The sequence below is a fragment of the Phalacrocorax carbo genome, chromosome Z (assembly GCF_963921805.1).
Source record: "Phalacrocorax carbo chromosome Z, bPhaCar2.1, whole genome shotgun sequence".
Lineage (NCBI taxonomy): Eukaryota > Metazoa > Chordata > Aves > Suliformes > Phalacrocoracidae > Phalacrocorax > Phalacrocorax carbo.
This window is the reverse complement of record NC_087548.1, coordinates 53,166,934-53,187,939: the sequence shown is the minus strand read 5'-3', so window position 1 is coordinate 53,187,939 and position 21,006 is coordinate 53,166,934. Positions and strand designations below refer to the sequence as shown.

General features: G+C 46.5%; 1 long non-coding RNA gene across 1 annotated transcript; it reads right to left on the bottom strand.

Annotated features, from left to right (window-relative positions):
- Positions 1 to 16,389: 16,389 nt before the first annotated feature.
- Positions 16,390 to 18,606, bottom strand: LOC135310695 (uncharacterized). Its single transcript, XR_010370785.1, has 2 exons — positions 18,150 to 18,606; positions 16,390 to 17,067 (listed from the first exon to the last, which is right to left on the bottom strand). It is a non-coding gene; the product is annotated as an uncharacterized LOC135310695 (long non-coding RNA).
- Positions 18,607 to 21,006: the final 2,400 nt, after the last annotated feature.

Sequence of the window (21,006 nt, the reverse complement as noted above, 5' to 3'; positions counted from 1 at the left end):
CACCACCAGCAGCCTCCACTCCAAACCTCGCAAACTGGCTCGGCAGGAGTGCGGGCACAAGCCGGCTGGCTGAGACTCGGTGCCCAGCTATAAGCAGCGAGGGACGCCTTGTCACAATCCATCTCTGGGGGACATTACATTCCATTGCTAGGTGACATCACCATCCATTTCTCAGGGACATCACAATGGGCTGTTCTCACCGAATGGACTTCCTGTGGAAGAGGTCTTACCACTTCACATGCATCTGGGATTACTAAAATGCCACTGCCCCTTCATCCCCATCACATCTTGTGCTCAGCATTGGCGTTTCATGCCAGGCACCAAAGCCCTGGCTGTGTCTCCCCAAAGTCCTGACAGGTTGCTCTGGCCAATTTAGACATTGCCAGGCACATGCTGCAAATGATTCTTTCCTGATAGTCTTCTATGATCGTGTGAGTGGCTTGGTAGGTGACAGGAGAGCAGTGGATGTTTATCTAGACTTCAGCAAGCTGACCATGAGCCAGCACTGTGCCCTTGTGGCCAAGAAGGCCAATGGTATCATGGGTTGTATAAAAAGGAGCGTGGCCAGCAGGTCGAGGGAGGTTAGTCTCCTCCTCTACTCCAACCTAGTAAGACCACATTTGGAGTACTGGGTCCAGTTCTGGGTCCCCCAGCTTAAGAAGTATGTGGAACTGCTTGAGCAAGTCTAGTGGAGAGCTACAAAGATGATCAGGAGACTGGAGCATCTCCCTTATGAGGAAAGGCTAAGAGATTTGGGTTTGTTCAGCCTGAAGAAGAGAAGACTGAGGGGTAGTCTTATCAATACTTATGAATATTTGAAGGGCTGGTGTCAAGAGGATGGGGTTGGACCTTTTTCAGTGGAGCCCAACGACTGGACAAGAGTCAATGGGCACAAGTAGGAACACAGGAAGTTCCACCTCAATATGAGAAAAAACTTCTTTCCTGTGAGGGTGACACAGCAGTGGAAGAGGCTGCCCAGGGAAGTTGTGGAGTCTCCTTCCCTGGAGACATTCAAAACCTGCCTGGATGCGGTCCTGTGTCCCCTGCTCTAGGTGTGCCTGCTCAAGCAGGGGGGTTGGATGAGATGATCTCCAGAGGTCTCTTCCAACACCTATCAGTCTGTGATTCACTTAGTAACAACTTGTGACTCCCTGGGAGGCTGTGGGAGTCTTTCCCACAGGCTCTCCCCACACCCCAGTACTGCTGACCAGCCTTCTGGGCTCCCCTGCTTCCTCCCATAGCAGGTCACAGGCAGCTCTCAGGGGTGTTCTCACAGGACCTCTGTTTGGTGCCCAGCAGGACCCCCAGGTTTTCTTCCAAGGTGCTTTCTAGCCAGGCAGTCCCCAGCATATGCTGGTGCCTGGGGTGCTCCTCCTGAGGTACAGGAGTCTGCACTTCCTCTTGTTGAACTTCATGAGGTTTCTGTCAGCCCACTTCTCTAGCTTTTCGAGGTCCCTCTGGATGGCAGGACAGATTAACCAGTCCTCCCAGTTTTGTGTCATGTGCAAAATTGAAATTCTACCAGGTACTGCCACGTAGCAGGCCATGTCCTACGGGTTTTTATTCTGTTCCAAAATCTGTTCAGGTAAGATTTATGATTACTTTGTTGTGATTTGGTTTAGGCCCACATAGTGGACTCTTTACCTGGAGAGCCAAAATTATGCCCTTTGAACAATCGTGGTGTTTCAGTCTCTTTGCTTTTCACCAGCTCAGCCATTTCTGTCCTTACCACTTCAAAACCAAGATAAATGAAGTGGTCCTCCTTGACATATAAAGCAACTAATTGCAGCACCTTTTACCCAGTCACCTCCTGTCAGAAAATTCAAAAGTCTTGATTATAGCAGCTTCCACACAGAACTACTGTTGAACTCTCTGGCCTCTCCTCTTGAGTTGACGCTAGCCATTGTTTATCACCACCACTGTCTGGAGCAGTATCTCAGAAACCCATTGGGGCAGCAGGAGCATATTCTGTTGAAAAATCTGTGTGTTTGCTTTTTGGGCACTTGTAATTGTCTCACATTGTTAACATTCAGGCTTGCTCACCTGTTAGTAACAACCTTTCCAGCTGCACTGAAAGAGGGATTTCTGAACAAACATGGAAAAGGAGAGAAGATTAAATAGGTGACAGCCGGTAAAGACAGGAGCAAGGCCAGAGTTGGGTTTTTTTTAATTAATTATTTTATTTTGTGAAGCCAAGACGTATTTGTGGCTTGGGGGAGGGGACCCTGTATGAGTGAGCAGACACATGGTGTCTTATCCCCTGGGGAAACAGTTTTTCTTTATCTATACACTTGGATGCCTTGCAAACTTACTTTTCACATGTTCCTTTCCAGCCATATTCATAGACGAGTCACACGGAAGTCCCAAGGTCCTGACTATGCATGAAAAGACACTGCTTGAAATAAGCAATAGTATTCCCAAGCACGCCCATTATGACTGTAGTTATAATGGCATGCAGGCACTTATTCCAGAGCAGATATGCTTTAGCAGCAGAGGGAGTAAACCAAGGACCTGCAATCTGAAATCGCATTCTGGTCCACAAAGGAGGAGTTATACCACTAAAGAAAATACTCCCGTATCCCCCCCCAGGTAAGTGGGTGCAATGGGTTCTGGTGCATTTGGAAGAAAAGGAGACATTTTACTTGGTGCATGCCTTCTCAGCCCCAGTGGCTGACGACTTCTGCAGCAGTGCAATGTAGCCTCTACCCCTCTACAGCTAAGAACATGGCAACCTGCTCTGCACTTGGAAAGAAAAGGCACATTTCTGTGACTTGTAGTCCTAGCACAGACCAGGAAAATGATGTCAGAAGGGCTTCTGGCTGGGAGTCGGAGGTGACTTTGTGGTGTTCTTGGATGTTGGTGTTTTGCTCTGTGAGTCTAATAAAGACATGTAACATACTTGGGAACACAGGAACACCACCAGTGCAGGAGCTTGGGGCCCATCTCCAGCACAGACCTTGGCATGTGCTGCCTGTAGATATCTGTGATGACTTTCTGGCACTGCTGATGCCTTTAGCACCCTGTGGCTGGTTGTTGTAGCAACTTCTTTGGGTTAAGGCTTCCTCTGCAAGGCATCCATTGTTTGTTCAGAAAAATAACCTGTAGTAGCATTACCTGTGCTTGTTTTAAGTGCCCTATGTTCCAAGCCCTCCCCAATATTGCTTTTGAGCCTGAGTGTTAATCAGTCCTTACTAATATCTTATCTGGCAGACTGACATAAAGCTGGTTGAAACTCAGAGCTGGATCGTTTTGATTTTGTCCAGAATGGTGGCCAGACTGCCACATCTCCCATTTTACTTCTTGAAATAAGGGGTTTCAGCAGAACTTGCACTGAAGAGATACAAGGCTTTGTCACTGCGGCCACACAAGCCCAGGTTTCACCTACACAGGGGCCTGAAATAAAAGAACCTGTGTTTGAAATGGGGCTAATACGACTTTTGTGCATGGTCACTGGTGCTCATGCAGAGGGTTGGAGTCCTTAAACAAAAGGTGTGAGTAAAACAGAGTTGTCCTTACTCGTGGTAGTAATTGATTTGTTACTCCATGATGTTAGCAAGGACTAAGGTAGAAAAACGCTAAGCCCTACCAGAGTACCTTCTGTCTTGCTAAAGTCTTTCTGTCAACAAACCCTAATAAAACTGCATGCAGCAATGGCAGCTGGAAACAACAGATTACACATATTAAGTGACTTTGTCATGGCGCTGGCTGTCAAAACTTAGAAGAGATTGTGTTGTTAATGGCTGCCTTTCCCCTGGGACTCACGATTCAGGGTGGACTGGAGGGGGACTTTAATCTGAATTGCTGTGTGATACCTGAATAATGCCTAGGGTCTGTGCAGAAATGGGCACCTACTCCTGGAAAGGCAGCACTGTCTGAACAGAACAGTCCTGGGTCTGGTACGTTCCCTGCTAATGCTGAAGGTGCAGAGGAGAAAAGGGGGAGCACAGGGGACTGTTCTAATAGTTTTCCATTATTCAGCACAGCTAGTTACAGCAAAATGCCTGACTAAGGCCAGTTTGTAGAGGGGAAAGAGAAGATTGCCAAGGATTTGGGAGTCCCCAGTATTTTGTGCGTTTGGGGCCAACCTTTTACATGTGAGGAAAGAGAAACATGATGTAGAGAGAAACATGTATAAACTCCTCCTTCCTGATCTGATTCTTAGCAGGTACCAGCCCAGCTGCTGATGCCAGCCCAGCTGCTCTGGTTTACACCAGAAGGGGCAAATCCAAACCACCCACCAGGTGGGCATTGCTGCACTCCCACAGAGTGTGGATCAGGACCATGGCTCTAAAGTGACCAGTCACAGCTGGGAGGTTTCAGGCTATTCTTCCTTGTCCTCCCCAGCCCTCCCCCACTGCTTCTCATCATCGGACTGTGCTCCATCCCAGAGAGCTGGGACACAAGGAGGAAGCTTTATTTATAGGGAAAAAAAATGTCAGTGGGGGCGGGCAGAGGAGTGTGAGTGGAAATGAGTTGTGCTGATAAGCCTTCTGACTGTATTTTATTTTACTGAGGTTCTTAACAAATAATCTTTATGAAATGCAAACCTGGCTTATCAGGCTAATGCAGATTGTCTGAAATCCTTATCTCCACGGGCCAGTTAGCTGGAGTGATCCCCTTTTCACAATGAATAGAGAATGAAGAGCTGCACACAAGCCTACCCCTCCCTCCTTCCAATCATTGCCATTTACTGGCAGTGAACTGAATGGCTCTGATTTCCAAACTCATAAATAACGCAGGGGCTTCAGAGCTGAGCTGCCCTGTGTTTTGAAACAGTTGTTCAGCTGTGCAGGGAGCCTGAGTTGGCCGGGGCGGGCAGAGAGGCAGGGCTGGAAAATGAAAAAAGGAAGTCCCTGGTTTGGTGCACCTTTCTGAGAAGAACAATCTATATTTAAGCTAACTTCCCATGCTAGAGATGATAGCGTGATCTCCTCACATGCACAGATGCATCCTTTCCTCCACCTGTTGTCAGTGGACCTGGCCCCTGACATTTGAATGTTTCCTTGGCATGATTTTTGCTCCATAGCTTTGTCCGCTGTGTGCTAGGGAGAAGCTGCTGCTATTTGTAGGTTGAAGATTTATGATGAGAAACATGCCCGCTGCTCAGGAGAAGGTTTTTTCTTCATTCTGTTCATGCTGTATATGTATATTCTGTACCTCCTGTGGGTCAGGTTTGTGTACCTGGGGAACAGATGACAGCTAAATAACTCTGCTGCCTTTTCTGGGGACAGAAGCATGGAAAAAAGTAATAACAGCTGTGATGAAGTTTTATTGTTCTGGCTGCTGAGCTCTGGGAATATATATAAAAGTCTGTCTCTGGGAACACACAATGGAGCAAACAGATGCTGCTGTTGTCCCTGTGTATCTGTGACCTGTGACAACGTTCTCTCCCTTCCTGGGACATCATGCGATGCCAGGTGATCTACACCAAGCCCTAGCCCTTTAATTCCAAAATAAAGAACAGGTTTGCACTAAAGTGACAAGACCTAGTGAAGAAGGGGCCTGACTTTTATCCACTAATATGTGCAAGTTCCCTCACCTCTCTTTTGCCTCCTTCCCTTCTGAATATTTTTCTACTCAAGAGGCAAGGGTCTAGATTCAGCATCCTGTGCAAGGGGACCTCACTAAGCTACAGTTGTACAGAGAAATAAGGCTCTGTAGGAAACAGGTTTCCCACAGCACACAGCATAGAGAAATGCTAGTGGAGTTGCTGTTAGTTCCTCATTCCTTTTGATGGATTAGTTCAGCAACAGAGATGAACTTCTTCAAAGCAGGAGAGTTTTTGTACCCCAGGATGCAGTTTATCCCTTTGTATTGATACTAATTAACTGCTAAATCCAGGAATATCAGTTACTGCATGGAAATATCTTGTTGGTACATCTACTGTGGAGGACGGAGTTACCGCTACCATATGGTACATTGGGCACCTTGCACAACATGCTACATCCCACAGGTGCAATTGCTGCCTAGCTTTTCACATTATGCAAGCCAAATCACATCAGCCAGCAGCTGGGAGGGGTTATAATTTACAGGCAGCACTAAGGTTTGAGCCCTGGTCTCTGTGCAACATACAGCAAAAGGGCAGCTCTCTATCGCAGCTGCTTGAAAAAAATCACTCAGTGGAGTTGACTATGAATGTGCTGTCAGCACATGCAAAGTGTCATTTGGTGGCTGCTTCCTGGATTTTGTTCTTGTGCTTTTCCCCCAAAAGTCAGAATTGGTTTCCCCTTCTTGCTTCAGAAGAGGAGGAGAAATTGGAGAAACAAACTGGCAGGATGACTTAATGATACTCTGCAAACTCCCTATTTAATTAGACCACTACATAGCATTACTTTTTTCACACTGCTCTTAGCAGGAGTAAGAAAGACCCATTGCACTGCAAATCTGTTTAGGTGGTATCTATGAATGGCAGCTGTCATGCAGGTCTTCAGAGACCCCCAGACAAATACAGCAGGCATGAGTGAATATGTAAAGCAACACCAGCATCTCCAGACCTAGCTGTGAGGGTAGAGTGTGCTGCTGGAAACAAAGACTCACAATTAGTCTTGGGTGATTATATTGCAGCATTTCTACTGGAGGATTAAATTTCATTGTGTCTCTTTTCTTCTAGAAAGTCCAGTTTTTGTTTCCTTGGAAGGTTCAAAAACCTCTTATAGTTGTCTGGCCTTACAGATGTCCCTTTGTACATGTCCACGAAAAATGTCCAAATTCTTCTTCTTTCCCTGGCTTTGATGCGACTGTGTGTGGGAGGGTCCAGGTCAATTTACCTGCTGTTTCCATAACCTGGAGATCTGAGTCCCCAGTTCTTTCCTTTCTACAGTTATGTTTCTCAGCTTGGAGCTTCACTCCTTCATAATGGGTGGACATTTGAGGTGCACACATGATGCTTCTGTTAAAAACAGCAGCCAAACTCTTCTTGTCTTGCCAGAATCTGAAATTAATCCATCTCCCCCTCCTTCTGGGAGAGCTTGACTTAGCCCCAGTCGATGCCCTTTTGCACTGCTGAGTTTTGTAATATGTCCAAGGAGCTATGGCATTCACCTTCGCTTCAGGTTTGTTTTTTTTTTTTTTTGCCTGCCTGCTGAGTTGCTACAGAAGAATTAAGTACTCTCCTCTATGGGAAGTCTTGGACTGTGCTTGTGGCAGAGTTGTTCTGCAGGCTTATTCCTTCTCCCCTGCTCTAATGGGTCCTGCTGCCCTTCCTACAGTTGCCACCTCAGCCAAGTCCCTGGATGACGGGACCGTATGGCAGCTTGTGGGCAATAAAGAGATAACTTGTTGGGTGTCAGACTTCGCAAGCCCTGAGCATACTCATCCCCATGACACTACGTTGTTCGTGGGGGAGAGGAGTGGGCTACAGCCTGAGAAGTTCCCTGGTGTTGTTAGACCGAGGGTTGGGACTGGTTTGCAACCAGTGGGGTACTGGTGAGTGCAGGACAAACCGTGCTTTTGGTTCTTGCATGTGCAGGACTCTCCTACCCAGCTCCTTTCTGCAGTGGGTCTGGATGGGCCCCACTGAACTACCCACAGGGAAACCAGGAGGAGCCACACAAGCTGGCCCTTTTCAAAGATGATGGCTGTTCCTGATAATGCCAACTGGCTCAGCTTTCATTTCAGCTTCCTGAAGACTAATGCAGACAGATCAATTAGGGACTGCACACAAGAAGCTGCAGCTCCTCAACCCTCCCCCAGATAGTAATAAAAATATGCCCCTGCTTTTTCCCTTCCTTGAAGTCCCCAGGAGAGAATTAGCTGGTGCTGCAGGTGCAGCCATCCCGCAGGGTGGTGAGAGCAATGAATAGTAAGGTTTTTAGCTCAAGCACACTAAGGCTGTTCAGCAGCCATTGGATAATCCTCTGTTAATCAGATTATGTAAATTACTACTTCAGCATCCCTATCCCATCTCTCGTCCCCCTGCTCTCCAAGCTGGAAATAAAAGGCACTCTAAAAAGAAACATTTAAACTGCAAAAAGGCAGCGCTGCTGAAAGGGGTGGGCAGAGGGTGCCAAGACGAGGAGCAGTAGAGCAGGGCTTTGTTTCTGTGCAGACGGGTGTTGCTGCTTGGCAAAGCAGTAGAAGACACCAGCAAATCAAAGGTCAGGAGTGGGCGCTGACTGTGTATTAACAGTGCCTCCATACCGGGTTAGGGAAGGCAAAGCTGGTGCATTCCTGAAGGCCACCACTTTGCCCTGGGATGTTACTTTTGGTGCACTGAAAGAACATCCCTGACCTCCTTGGAGCAAAGTGACTTCCTGCTCTTTCTTTTGTCTTCATGATGTGTAATAAGTTTGTTCATTCACAGTGTAAAGCCCAGTGCCCCAAACAAGGTTTGGGTTAGGAGGTGCTGTCAGCAGTCTGGACTTGGCCACTGAACACAGGAAACAAACTGAATGAAGGGACAGATTATCAAAAATGGCCATTGAAGCTGTGTCTGCAAAGCCTGGACATGCAGGCACTGTATCACCTAAAACCTGCACTGTGCTTTGGTGCATGCAAGGAAATCACATCCCCTGGCTCTGGATTTCATATAGGATTATATCTTCCTGGAACACTTCTCATGAGCCCAGGCAATAACAACAGCATCCTACCCAAGTTTCACCAGTACTTGGCCACCAAACATGGCTTATGGCACGTACTTGGTCTCTGCAACTGTCACGTTTTCATCCAGGTAGAAGTGGTGGTGGTTTCTTTACAAACTGGAGTAGAAAGCTAAGGAAGGCAAGAGAGGTCAGTTACAATTAAAACAGAGGAGCTGAGAGCTTATTTATTCTTTATGCAGCCACTGAAAGCCACCCAGAAAGCTAAGCTGACCTACATTTGCTGTGTAATGCTCCTGGCTGAAAGCAATTCCTTTTGTTTGTGACAAAGATGAGGCTGCCTCTCCCATGGCAGATGCAACACACTGGAGATGAGCTTTTCAACCACAGACAGGGTTTTCCAATGGGCTTTTGGTACTCACAGACGATCAAGAGAATTTGTTCCCCAGTCCTTCTCCACACTGTTGGACAGGCATCCTGATACTTATATCTCGTTCACAGTGGGTAGGCAATGCTTTCTGAAGGGCTACTCATGGGCTATTAAAAATATTGCACATACAGAGTTCAGACCCTGCTGGCTTCATGGGTCAAGCTAATCACAGGGCATGCCTCGGTTTCATGGGCTCAGGTGACACAGTTGGGGTGAACACATGCTAATGTGTACACAAAGGACTTTATTGGTGTTAATGGAGCTGTTTCCTTGTGCTGTGACGTGAAAGGCTGGGACACCAGCTCTTCAGGAACTATATTCATGGTCAGGTGTGGAATGGAGACCCTGGTCCAAACTATTAGGAGCTTCTGGCTGACATTGCGAAACCATTTTGAAAATGCAAGAGGTCAGATATGCAGATTGCACAGTTCTCACCTTGAGGAATTTTGCCAAAAATTTGTCTTCCTTCTTCTGGCTGCTGTTGGCTTTTGTAGAGGCAGTGGAAAGTACAGAGTCGTGTAGCACAGTTGTATGATGGAATACAGGTGAACCAAAAGAGTAATGGTTTGATTTCTGCATGCTGCGGATCATTGCTGTTCTACAGTAACTGATGAAAGTACATTAGCCTTACACCAGCTGAGCATCCAAAATACAGAGGTGTATTTAAAAACAGTGGAACCAAAGCGATCAAGGCAGCAAAAATGTCATACATTCATAGCAGAAAAAATAGGATGGCAAAACTTTAAAAGTGAAGGAAGAAAGGTAACTTTCAGAGTCAGAATAGTTAGCAGGTTTGTTTTTTTCTTCGCAGAATGGTCTGTGTAATCATAATGAACTACTGAGAGGCTCGGTTTCTTGGAGTTTCCATTTGCACACACATGCACTGCTGATCCTGCAAGAGGATCAATCTCAAGCACCAACTATGGGACCTCTCCTTCGAGGATTTTGACCTCAGCCATTCCCAAGCAGAAACCTGCACTAAGAAGAGACGTTAGGAAGAGTCAGAGCAATTTCCCTGGTTCTTTGCAGGAGGTCACCTCAAAGAGCAAGCCACGTGGGTTCAAAGACTTGCACATGAAGAAAAAGAACTTGCCAGACTATGCAAAAGCCTGGTAACTCCCAATGCATCGAATACACATGGCTAAGGGTTGAATGTTTTGCGTGAAGTCATACTGGAATCTCTCAGTCCCTACTTTTTGTCATTAGTTAAAAGACTTCTGTAGAAGGAGCAAACACATCTATGGCAAAGACCCTTCAGGGCTTATAATGTGGCCAGGAAGATTTTCTTATATTCAACTCCACGTTTCTTTAAATCTCTGCTTTGAGTGATGCTTATGTGGTGGCCTTATTGCTGCATGCAACCTGGCTGAGCTCAGCATTTTGTGCCAATGAAAATGGCAGCTGCTGATTCTCTGAGATGACTGCCTTGTTTTTCTCTATTTTAGGTGATTTCCAAAGAACTTTTAATGTCTAGGTGCATGTGTGTCAAAGGGAAAATGAGCTGCTTGTCTGCTCTGAGTCAAAGGTTTAGAGAAACATTAGGTTTTCAGTCTCTTTCTTCTGTGGCTAAACATTTTCTTCAAGGCTATCAGCAAGTTTCAGCATTAAAAAGGAGATTTTTTGGCTTCTGGAATTAAGCCGAAAAGTGTGGCCAGAATTTAAAGCACCCCCTGATGTGAGTGTTTTGTTAACACTAATAAGAGATTCAAAACGTTACAAAAAGCTTCAGATGATGAAAGTTTAATATTTCAGCCGTCTGCATGCAGCTGCTGTTCTGAACCTCAAATAGCCTCCTCCAGCTCGCTATATTCAAAATCTATTGATCTAAATTTTGATTTTGAAGGGCAGGAGCCCAGATGTGCATAATTGCTTCTTATTGTTCCCATCTGTAGAGCATGGCTCTGAACTCACAGCAATAACATGGCTGTGTGTTTGCAGCCTCTTCCTGTCCTTTTTTCCGTCCATCACTTTCTGTGTGCTGCTTTCATCAGACTGAAAGGGGTTACCCCACCAAGGGAGAAAAAGAATTTGAACCCAGTCCCGTCTTCCAAAACCTCTGCCTGTATTTAGGCAGGATTCTCTCTGATTTCCTGCTCATCTGCAGGAGGAGTTTTGCTGGAGAAAGACAGAGTTTGAGGTCTGGCCCAGTGTGAAACACAAACCTTTTTTTTTCCATCTGACCATTATTCTATCTTGGAGAGGCTTCTTTTGGCCCTGGAAGCTGTGTAGCAGCAGGATAAAGCCTTTTGCTCCTGCTCGCATACTGCACACTCATATATGCCAGGAACAGCTTTTCTTCCTTTTAGGAAGAGGAATAACTAGGGTTACTTGCCTGGGATGGTTCACGGGCTGGAACGTTAAATGCTGGCATGCTGAATTTTGAAAAGGGACATAAGATACCCATTTTAAGGACGTTCACACTTTGCAGCTACCCACATGTTTTTGGCTTCTTCAAAGTGGCCAACTCTCACATTTTCTGCTTTGCAGAGCCACATGTGTAAATGCTGTTGCATAAATGACTGACAATGCAGACAGTCTGTTGCTTCACCCAGGTCTACCGGTATCTGTGGTGCTGAGGCAAGCGGATGAGCTGACTGAAGTGTGGCTCTTCAGAAAGCCAGTGCACTAAAAGTCAGTAAAGCATTGCCTCTGGTGGGAAGACATGCAGGGCATGATAGCAGAAATGGGGAAAGACAATGCCCTCCAGAGGGGACCATACCTCTTCTCCTCTTCAGCCTCAGTTCTTACACATGAGAGGGCTGAGTCTACATTTCCTTTTCTCTCCCTGCTTTTGTTCCATCAAACTTGCCGAGGAATGTCTCTCTGCTAGGAAGAATGTATAGCTGCCTGGCAGAGTGAGCCTGCATTTCAGCAAGGACCCACTAGCACTGCTGCAATAAAACAGTGCTTTCCACGTCTGCAGACACAACAACTGTATGTCCCTAGTTACTCAGTTTGCACATGCAGTGCTCCCCACCCTCATCTCCTCATCAGTGCCACAAGGGCACTGGGAGTCTACTTTCTGAGAGAAGTATCTGAGGAGGGAAAATGTGGCCATTACACCAGCAAACATGCTAAATCAACTGCAGTCTGGACGCAGGAACGAGTTACAAAATATATTCTGTTTCCTCTTGACTTTTCATGAACTGATAATTGGCGGCTGCTAAAAATCAGACCCATTGCAGGTAGAGAACTGCCCCAGACTCCAAGGAAGCTGTCAGGATGGATCTCAGCAGAAATTTTTGTAAGGAAGAGCATGCCCAGGGTGTAATATTGCTTCCTCTGCTCTTGTTCCCCTCTCCCTGCCCCTCGCTGAGCTATACTATCCTGGCAACTATGGATTGCTCTAGGGAAAAGTAATCCCAGGACTGCAGGGATGTATTGATAATGTATTCCCCCTACCGCCATATCACTGCCAAGTATGGAGAGGAAGGTGGATGAGATTGGTGTGGTTCACTGATGCCAAGCAATCACAGTTCAATAGGAAGCTTAATAAAGACAGTGAAGCAGACCCTCATGTACGACCCCTTCAGAGCAACCTGACAGGGTGGAAAGGCTCTTAAAGTTAACATCAAAGCCAGCATTCCTGTGCCATCTCATCAGCATTCCAAATAACTTGACACCCATGCCAGCTTGGCCCCTGCAACCTCCTGCCCAAGGCCTGACTGTGGGTGACAGCGTGTCCCAACAGTGCAGGAGGGAGTGCTGCTGTGCTTGCAGCAGACACAGAGCTTTGCTGCAGTGGCCTATCAGAGGAAGAAAGAAGTTGAGGCTTCAGGGTGCCAGGGGACAGTGGGGAGCAGGAGGGTGAGGGGAAGGTGAGGACCTCCCGGGTGCTGTGGGTTGCGCAGCCGCAGCTGGACTGCCACAGAGGTGTTCAGGTGGAGTAATTCCTCCGTACAGCAGGAGGGAGACGAGGAGACATGGGGATGTTGCTGAAACACTAAACAGATGTGGCGGTGGCTTTTCTGAAGCACATGGGAGGGGGTTAGGATGCCCCTTTTTCTCCTCATTTTTCCCCAGTGAGGCAGGTTTCTCACCAGGATCCTGCCTCTAGAGAGGGCACGTTTCTGAGAGCAACAGGAGCAGGATCCAGCTCTCTTGCATGGTTACATGAGTGAGAATGAATAGGAGCCCATCCAGTCCCTCTCCCTGCAAGGACAGTCACTTTTCTGGCTGTGTATTTTATCGTCCTTCGTCTGGCCAGGTTTTGAAAGCCTTAGGCGGTGAAGTATTGCAAGCAGTTAGGGATAAAGAGTGTCATCTCCCTCCCCTTTCTGTACTGGCAAGCCCACTTCCCTACTGTTTGCATGATGCCTGCAGCATCTCAGGGCAGATTTTCGGTAAATAATGGGTTGGAGGAATTAACAGGGAGGAGGGGCACTCCGCAACTTTCCAATGTAAATTACATGGAAATTAGGCTTCTGTGAGGCCAAAGGCCCCTCCGGAATAGGGCCTTTAGTTAACATAACACTTGTGCTAAATGAAGCGGTTGACATAGCTTTCAGGCTGTAGTGCCGCTGTTAATTTACCGTGTGAAAGGGCTGAACCTTCAGTTGAGCTCTGGGAGAACGACTTGCCCTGGCGGGGACCTGGGGTTGGTTCTCTCCAGAGAGCAACCACATCATTCCACAGCTGAGTTGTTAGTATTTATGGAGGCAATGTGGTTAACTGAAACATTTGCAATGCTTTTAAAAACCTGGTAGGTGAGCCCTACCTAGCCAGCTTGCTGGTTTGGGTGAGGTGGTCTGGGTAAGAGCTGGGCTTTCTTGGGCTTGGCAAAGTGGAGGAGTGTGCTTAAAGCTGTCTTATCCCGGAGGCAAGTTTTCCTGCCCCGTGACTGTAGGGGGGTGATTAGCTGAGGCCTCTCCTTCACCATCCCTTATTCCTCTTTAGTGTTCTTTTGCTCTCAGTGCATGATCAGGTATCTTGCTCTTGTTCTCCCTATTTACTCTTATCTCCACCCAGAGCAAATTCCCAGCGCCAAATGGAGAAATGAATGGAGGTGCAGACAAGGTCATATGTGTCCCAGAGGCTTTGTATGTTTGTAACAGGGCTATGCCCTTGTCGGTTTGTGCCTGGGGTAATTTTGTGACTATTTTCATAGAATCGTAGAAGAGTTGGGTTGGAAGGGACCTTTAAACATTATCTAGTTCAACCCCCCTGCTGTGGGCAGGGACCTCTTTCCCTAGATCAGGTTCCTCAGAGCCCCGTCCAACCTGACCTTGAACACTTCCAAGGACGGGGCATCCACAGCGTCTCTGGGCAACCTGTTCGAGTGTCTCACCTATGAAGAGAGTTGTTACCCAGGGAGACAGGGAGGCTGGACGGCCCAGTCTCTGTCATGGACAAGGATGAGTGTGCTCCAGTGAAGGAGATGGTGTTAGAGTGCAAGTTTTGTTGTTTTGCAGCCAGATGTCAGCTTGCTTGCCTGTTGTTGCTGAGCTGAGAGGAAGTTTTGGGTCCACCCCAGCACTGGAAAAATAAGTCTCAGTTTCAATGACCCTGCGTCCTAGCCACAGGGCTATGGAGCTGGATCATCTTTGCTGTAAAAGCATGAATTAAACCTACCCTTAGCACACTGTGTGTGTCCCAAAGTGAAGGGCAAGCTTCCCTGGTGAATTGCCCTTGTGAATTGTGTGAATTCACACCTGCAGCCTCCTGTTGTCATGTGGACTCAGGCAGAGGGCCAGCACAGGGCTTGAGGCAGCACTGAGACTCCAGCTGCTGTAGCTGTCCTCCGGGCTGCAGAAGGTGCAGATGACTCTAAGTGAAAGGGAGCTTTCCCCAAAAGAGGTAGTGGATGATTAATTTGCCTGCACATGGTCACACCCACAACCTCACCACACTTACTGTCAGAGCAGAGAGGGTCTCTCCTGCTTAGGAATGCAATAGGTACTCCAGCCTGTTCCTCAGCACTGAGTCATATTAAAGCTGGCTTTTGAATGAGCACTGCATCTCTGTCTCTGGAAACATTCACAAGCTCAGAGCTAACTAAATAAAAAAAAATTTTTTAAATCCCCCCCCAAAAGGAATAAATAAAGAGAAAAATTAGACTCTTGCCCCAAGCAGCTTCCATCCTTTCCAGCAAAGTGCACCTGACTTAGCTGGAGTTGTTCTAAGGCTAGTAAGCATGGTCTCAGCTACCACCCCATACCAGCCACAGACAAGGGCAGAGGGCATGTGGTGAGAAGAGAAAAGGCAGGGTAGAGAGAATCTCCTGGGAGATGCAAAACAAGCTCCCTGGATTGCTAGGACTAGTGGTGACACGCGCCAGACAAAGGACCTGCTACTCTATAAATGAGGCAGCCAGGACCAGTGCTAGGCTGACTCCAGCGAGAGCAAGCTCTGTGGCCAGGCACTGCGAGAGCAGTCGGGAAAGAAGAATAGGAAGCATCCAATTTTGCTGTCCATTTGCCCGCTGACCAGGTTTCAGGAGCCACAAGCACCTGTGAGCAGAAAAGTAAGTGACAGTGGCCTCTTCTCTTTACAGCATTGCCTCCCCTCTGTTGGGCTTACTTTGCAACTGTCTTAAGAATGCCAAAGTTTTCTCTCAGAGCAGGGAATATCCTTAAAGGAAGGAATTTCTGCAATAGCCTTTTACCATTCACTGGGTTTTTATTTCTTCCCATGGCACCTCTGGATCTTGTAATAAAAAAGTTAAGAGTAAGGCACTGTAACAGAATAGTTAAGGAATGGCCACTTATAGGTGGCTGTGTTTAATCAAGCGAAATAACTGTGTTGCCCTATTTTTGTGCCTGGACTTTTAAAATTCATAGTATCTGCAGAGACCCAGTGAATCGGACCTCATGCCAGGAGAATTAATTGGTTTTACTACTTTTGAAAGAATTGTTGGTGCTTAGATGTGGAGCAAACTAATGTGATTTTAAAATCACTGCTCCTACTATCCCTAGATTTTCTTACATCATAACTGTATAATTACACACTAGGCAAACTCATTTATACCACTGCAAGGTGCTGTAAATCAGAGTTATTGCACTGGTGCAAGATGATTACACAGAGCATCACAGGCTCTCTGAATTTAGAACTAAAAATTAACAGAATTCTCCAAAGGTGTTTGATATTTAAAACTAATTTTTTGCAAAAGCATATATAATCATGTGTTCATTAGACTTTACTGTATGTTTGTGCACTAGACTGTGTGGAAATCCTATGACAGTGTCAGCAGGTCAAGATGTAAAGAAACAGTTTTAAATTCCAATCCTTACATATTTAAAAATAATCCCACTACTTTGTCATCTGTCTAACAGCTGATGTGCATGTAAAATACATAGGTACCTGAATTTTGCTCAGTTCAACAGTTCACTTTAGGAGGAAAAACTTTGAAATTTTATTCATTTCATTTCAGCCCGTAAGTGTTAATAACTCTCAGATTTGTAAAAAAACTTTTGAAGCTGCCAATCCAGAACATGTTTATATTTCCAGGAGTAGCCTTCGGCATAAAGCTGTATTTGCCTGAGGAAGTTAATAAACAACGAACCAAGCATTTTTTTCTGAAGTAGCTGTCTTTATCCTTCCTGATTTCCATATAACAGTATAGGACGATATTTGATTTTTAGAACCTTTTTGCACCATGTGTTTCTATACCATGTCACAAAAAATAACTAAAATAAGTGCAGCTTATTTTTACTGACTGTTTACATAAATCATTGAAGTAGTTGTGATATGAGCAGCTGATTCAAGAAATTAAGTGTTCACAGAGTCAGCATGCCAGGTGGGAGGCTTGGGGACTAAATGCAGGTGCCCACGAGAGTGTGGGTGAGGCAGGGATGATCTTCATTCTGATCTTTCTATCAGGCGTAGGCCCATGGAGGTTAGCAGCATGACATTTAGGAGACAACAAGATTGCGGCCCTTGTCTTGCAGCGGTTTGTATCACACTTTTGGAAGTTATGATTTCCTGTGGCTGTTACGTTTCTCCGTGCTTATGGCGACCTCTAGTCTTACGCACAGCAGACCCAAATAATTCCTGGGGTGATACCATGGTGGTCAATAGGCGGGTTTTAACTTGTGTTTAGTGGGGAGACAGGGCGCTCCATGCTGCCATCAGGATGCTGTCAGTCTTTCAGTCTTGCTTTTGCTGAAATCACGGACAGATTTGCTATCAGCCTCAGAGCAGGCCTGGATAAAATGCAGAAGCAAATATTCTCTGGGGGTCATATCCAAACACAATAAAAGATCTACCTTACCCCCGATGCAAATGTCCCTTACAGCATTGGGTTTTCCCTTCTGTGCTCTTAACAACTCCTGTAACAGTGTGAGCTGCTGCAGAGCAGTCTTCGCTGAGCTGTAAGACACGCAGCATCTGGTCCCCCCTCCTCCTTTACATACCAGACGTTCAGTAAGGAGGATGTGGGCTTTCCTACATATGCAGTCAAGGCAAAGTTAAAGCAAATGGACAAGTTTCTGCTATTAGCAGCTACCCTACTGCCTCGTAGTGGCAAGTGCAGAGAGAGGCATGCAGGAATGAGTGCTGTAATGAGGTGGGAGCAAATATCTGTGTGGAACAGGGTTTTGTACACTGGGTCTGGAAAAAATGAGTCCCTGGAGAACTCCCAGAAGACCACCAAGCTGTTCTTCTCTGTGTTAACCCTGAAGCACAGGGACAGTGTCTGTATGTCGTGTTTGGGAAGTTAATTTGTCAGAGACTTGTTTTTAAAGGTAACCCACTGGAACTCTAGTTCAGACCTTGACACAAGAAGGCCTTTCTGGAGATGGGGCCAGGAGGACAGAGAAGCACTTTCCCAAGAAAGACTCTCAGACCTTCCTGAACAGGAAATAACACAAGTGCAGTTTTAGCAAATTAAGGCTAAACCTCCTCGCAGAGTGTTCCTTTCTCAGTTTTGCAAGCTGTCATGTCCATGCCATACGCTAGACCTCCATTTAGCAAAAGCTGTTGCAGCCCATGAGTGGGTTCTTTGTTCTGTGCAGAGCTGTGGTATAATCTGACATTACTGCAAAGGAACATAAAAAGCATTGACAAGAGGGGAGCTACAGGCAAAAAAAACCCCAAACCAAACCCAAACAACAAACCTGCTTCCATGTGCAGAGTAAATGTTTCCTTGAGTAAACCTCTTAATCAGTGTTGATAAGTTCTTACCCATACATTTTGTGCTGTCCCATATGCCTGCTGTGTGGCAGCCTGTTGCTTTACAGACCTACCTTTCCCGAGGCAGCTGTAGGGGGAAATGATGCCAGGGCATCCAGGTGGTGAAGTCTCCAGGCTAGGTTGATTTCTCAGAATGCAGCGGAGGTCTCTCCCCCACGGCAGATCTGCACCTTCTAGGAGGGCAACCAGACTACAAAGCTAAGCAATCCAGGGGCAACGCAGTGTCAGGCAAAAAAATTGCCTTTTGAAACTATGATCACATATAGACTAGTACCCCCAAACATGAAGGCTGACTTAAGCTAGAGACCTTTACAGAGTTGCTGTTGAAAACTCCAGTGATTTCCTTTTTCTAAAGGTTCGGCACAGTGTAGCTATGAGTTTCTGTAAATGCTGCCCTTCGACAGGAGGGCTCCCAGAAGCAGAGATTCCACTATGTGCATTTTGTCCCAGATATACAGACTCTAAAAAAGGTACATCAGTCTGTCAGCGCTGACTGGTTTTTATAGCGCTTTTGCTACTCTGCTGTGCTTTGTACCGTGGCATGATTGTCAGATAACACTCCCAACAGAGGTGTGAGGTAGTGAAAGGAGCCCTTGTTTACTCCTGAGGTAGCTCCTCTTCCCACATTTTATTTGAAATAAAGCGAAGTTCACTGCTGGTGCTAGGAATCACCCTGCAAGGGCTGGAAGAGGCTCTTCTCTTTCATGCCGAGCAAGGCTGGGCCACCGTGTGCTTATGGCTTCTCTAACACATGCACAAAATACTTTCCTTTCTGCAAACCTTGCAGCTGGAACAAACTAATTACAGGCAGGAGGGACACAGAGGTGCAGAAAAAAAAAATTGCCTGAGGCAAAGGAACAGCAGAAATTAGGACAGAAGTTCAATTCCCTGATTGCCAGCCCAGCATTTGGCTTACTGCACTGTGCTCTGTGTCCTTCTCCACCAGTATAGCTGTGGGATTTCAGGTGGGAGGCACTTGGGGGAGGGGTATAGTGCCAAGATACAGGGAGGCAGTGATGATACAGGAGGCTGAGGAAAGCTGGGTGGGAAGACTCTGTAGCTAGAGGTGTGGTGCTCCTCTTACAAGCTGTCAAGCTGGGATGCGTTTTCCCTGCTCCTCTTCCTTTGGGCTGCAAGGGAAAGGAAGTCCTTGCAATCCAAGCAACTATGCAGGAAACAGCATGGTTCAGCTGCAAAGAGTTTGAGATTATTTCTCCTAGGGTGTGGGAGAACAAAATACCACACCTTATGGATAGGCAGTATAATGTCTTGTGACATCCATGCTCAGTCTTCCCCTCTGCATGGAGCTGAGTCCCATGCTCTGAGGCTTGCATGAAACTGAAGAAGGAAACAATGAGCTTCCTCTTTCTCCTCTTCTCCAGATCACACTGATGCAAAGTGAACAAAGCACAGCAGTAAGGGTTGATGGCTGGAGAGTCTTTGCTCCCTGTAGTACCTCGGGCTCACAAGCACCTGCCTAATACAGGAAACAGGCACCATCTGCTCTTCTGTTGCCATTTACTTAGGGGCTGAGGGGACTTCGCAAAATCCAATGCACTGTGTTAAACAACTAATGTTAGCAGGCACTGGGTTTCCCTTGTGGAGTAACAGTGTGGCACTGCAGGTTTACTAGAAGCACTCCAATTCTTGCTGGCAGCAGGCATCTGCTGTCTGATTAAGATTTGCAGGAGTAGGTCTCCAGTGGCCAGTTTCAACATGGATTTAACTTCACCGAGGTCAAAGGTATAACTTCAGGGAGGAACTTTCTCATCCAAGATCTTTATTTAATAGCAGCCTGCTAATTATGACTGAGTGCTGGGCCCCTGGCGAGTCCCCTGCCAGCCCTCAGACATTAACCGCTGGCTCGGGGGCCATTTGCTGAGGAATGTCCTAGCAGAGACGGTGCTTTGTGCTTAAGCTGCTCTGCTGCTGCCTGAATTGCTTGAATGGCTTTTGCACAGAGAGGCTGTGAGAACTGCTGCTACTCAGAGAGAGATCTTCATCTTTTCTATTGTTTAGTCTTTGCCTGGTGACACTTGCGGCTGCATTAACCACAGCCAGTATTCCCACCCCCCACCCCCCCACCCCCTTTTATATTTTTCAAAACGGTAGGCAGGGGGGGTGGAAAAACCTTCAGCTATCTGTTTGGTGGGTGGTGGCGTTTTGTTTTTTTCTTTCTGGGCGTTGGAGCAGATTCACTGCTGGGCTGGGGTTATTTCTTTGCACAATTCTCTTTACACACTGCGGATGCGGATCTTAGCTCACGAAACTGCACTTACCTACTACTTCTGGACATATCTTCTTGATCTGAGTTAAATCCTGTCCTCAGTGGCAACATTTTGCCCTTCAGAGTAATTCCTCCAGTGAAAATGGTGTAACGTTCGAGATTTGCATTCCTGAGAGCAGAATTAATCCTCCTGAATTTAAGCTGCTGTCTTCCTGGGTGTCTTTATTGTCAGCTAAATGGGGGGGCTGTTAACCTGTGGTTAGGGAAGGTGACCAGAAAGCACAGAATCCACGCTTGCAGGTTAATGAAATGTATCTGTCCATGATATATATAAAAGGGTGATTTCTGTACAGATTTAAAATGGGACCAGTGGGATATAAGCCACACGCAGCCACCAGACAATACATATTTTATACAGTGCACCAGAGAAAGCTGAAGAATACATTGCTCAGATGTGCAACATTAGCAAAGACCTGAAGCTGCAAGTAATATATTGAAAGCCAAGCTTGGTGGGGAGGGTTGGAGAGAAGGAGGAAAGAGGAGGAAGGGAATGAGACAAAAGGAATGGAAATCAGATCCCTTGTCAGTAAACTGGCTGCATTTTAACTGTAAGGTGCTGTGGTTACAGGAGGGATGTGTAGGTGACGATATGAGAAAAGAAGCTGTGCTGAAAAATTACAGTT